We start from the raw sequence: 2,805 nt of genomic DNA, 5'->3' as shown, positions 1-2,805 counted from the left end.
TAGCTTTTTAAAAATTTTATTTTATTTTATTTTTAAAAGGCTTGACTTAGTTGTTTTTTTTTTTAATTAGGCTTACCTTAGTTTTTAAAAGTAATGAAGCTCCTGGATGGATTATACAACGTAATTCTGTGCTCTATGGCACAGACTCATCTAAAACAAGGTACTTCAGTAAGTCTGAAAAGAAAAGAATTAAGGGCAGACCAGAAAATAAAAATAAACCAGGGACTTCAGACAAACAGTATTAAGAAAGAAAGCCTAATAGTGCAGAAGTATGTAACTCACAATGGGCATATTACAGTTATGAATATCTGTGCACCAAACATTCATAAAGCATAAATTACAGGTGATAAAAGCAGAAATAGACATAAAAACACTAGTGGGAGACATGAATTCACCTCTCTTGGTCCATGTCAGATCAGGTGGATGAAAATAATTAAGTATATTGAATATTGAAATAACATAAATAATAAGGTAGAGCTAATTGATAAGGTAATTCTGTACTTTATTACTTTTGAATACGCCTTGGAATATTTGGGAAAATTGGCCATATATTGGGCCACCAGAAAATCTTTAAACTATTCTAAATTAAAAATAAATAGGAATCTTAGGTCCAACCATCTGCAATCACCATACAATGAAACTGGACAACAGAAAGACCCTCTTACCTGGAATTTGTAATAACATTTTCTTTTTTATTTTTTTTATTTTTTTTTATTTTTTTAAAAAATTTTTTTTTCAACGTTTTTTATTTATTTTTGGGACAGAGAGAGACAGAGCATGAACGGGGGAGGGGCAGAGAGAGAGGGAGACACAGAATCGGAAACAGGCTCCAAGCCATCAGCCCAGAGCCTGACGCGGGGCTCGAACTCACAGACCGCGAGATCGTGACCTGGCTGAAGTCAGACGCTTAACCGACTGCACCACCCAGGCGCCCCGTAATAACATTTTCTTAAAGTCTGGATTGAAGAGGAAATAAAAAATGAAATTGCGTCATATAGAAAAAAATGTAATAAAAACACTTCAGAATCTATGGGATGCAGTTCAAATGGGGTTTTTAGGCAAATTCATCATCCTAAAACACTTACCTCCATAAAAAATGGAGTCACGGGGCTTCTGCACCCCTGTGGACCAGTGCAGAGCTTCCGGGAAGCCGTTGGACGCATACCTGGTGTATTCTGCCTGGTCAGAGTGACAGAGAACAATGCAGAAGGACTCCATCCCACCAGTGCCTTTTTGCACTGGATTGGCTTTGGCTCCGCATCACCGGTTGCTTCTGGTGGGATCATTGGCTAGGCAAAAGCAGGTAGCGTCCCCTCAGTGACTGCCGGGCTTCTTTTTGGTGGTTTGGCAGATCTGGGTGCTTATCAGCTGTCTCGGGATCTGAGGAATATTTGGGTTTTCCTAGCTACACCTGGCACCTTAGCTGGCATTATGGGAATGAGATTCCACCACTCTGGAAAATGTATGCCTGCGGGCTTAGTCGCGGGTGCCAGTTTGCTGATGGTCCCTCACCTTGGAATTAGTGTGTTGAATAGATCCCGTCAGTAGTAGTCGTGTCCCAGCTTGGAGTCATGAAGAATTTAAAAACTTCCACTCTTTTTAGTGTATTAAGAGAAGTAAGTGCAGCATTCTCACATATTCTGATATTTTACTTAAAAAACAAACAAACAAAACAAAACAAATGACACTGAACTTTGAACTTTACAGGAGAAAAAAAGCAGCTGTTATCATTACAGCCTTAAAGAGGTGGGTGGTATATAACCCAAAAGCATATTGTTATAGTTTCACACAGTTGGATTCTTGTGTGTTGATGTTATCTCTTCTTTCTGTATCTATAGGTAACGTTCCAAGGGATAAAATGCCCTACTCAGAACAGTATGAAAAAATTTTTTTTGAGATTTAGGATTTCTGTTCTTTGGCTCATCTTAGGGCACAGACATACTTGGAAATTATGTCAAGTGACAAGTCAATGGAAATAAAGTTTACTGTAAAAAAAATGGAGTCGTGAATAGATACCCAATTAAAAATTTAGAGGCCAGAAAATGAAATTCATTAGCCTAAGAAAAGTTGAGGAAGTTTTGTAGATTGAATATTGGTCCCACTTTCAACTCTCTCTGTATTGTCTGCTTCCTCTTGCCTTTGTGCTCTGCCATGTGGATTTCTTTGGCAGATGGGGGGCCAGTAGATGGGATGCATTCTAGGCTTGCAGCACTCACGTGCAGCAGCATAAAAATCTTGGCGCGTCTGCAATTGCCTTCAAAGTAACATGCATTAAGTAGCCTGTCGGTTCTGGAGGAGGAAGAGAGAAACCTAGAAGAGAGATGCACAAACAGTCGGGGGCATGACACAGAGCGTCTTCAACCACCAAGACCTGGAAAGAAACTGCCCCAGGCAACATTGAAGTTCAAGAGTGACGGTGCCATGGAGGTTTTGTGGTTCTTTGCTATGTGGCATTAGTATGACAATATGAATTAACTAATTAAAAAATAGAACAATGGTAAATTTTATTTTTTTAAGTTTTTACTTTAAAAATTTTCTTTAGCTTTTATTTATAAGCTTCTATTAAAAAAACTGATAGATTGTTAATCTCATCAGAGACAGAGAGAGAGAGACAGAGAGAGAGAGAGAGAGAGAAAACCTCAATAGCAAAAGTAAGAAATGTTAAAAGAGAGGGAGAATATTCTGAGAAACAGAGGAAATTTAAAGCTCAGTAAAATCATTTTGCTGCAATATCTAAATAAATTTGAAAACCTGTATGCAATGTTTTATTTTCGGGAATACAAAATATTCCAAAACTCATCTCAG

The 2,805-nt window shown here is 38.1% G+C and overlaps 1 pseudogene; it reads left to right on the top strand.

The window, feature by feature from the left end:
* The first annotated feature begins 1,201 nt into the window (after positions 1–1,201).
* On the top strand, positions 1,202–1,585 carry LOC128777424 (transmembrane protein 14C-like; annotated as a pseudogene).
* Positions 1,586–2,805: the final 1,220 nt, after the last annotated feature.

The sequence above is a fragment of the Panthera pardus genome, unplaced genomic scaffold, assembly GCF_024362965.1.
Source record: "Panthera pardus isolate Hobbes unplaced genomic scaffold, ASM2436296v1 HiC_scaffold_16, whole genome shotgun sequence".
Lineage (NCBI taxonomy): Eukaryota > Metazoa > Chordata > Mammalia > Carnivora > Felidae > Panthera > Panthera pardus.
This window is presented reverse-complemented; position numbering and strand designations above follow the sequence as displayed.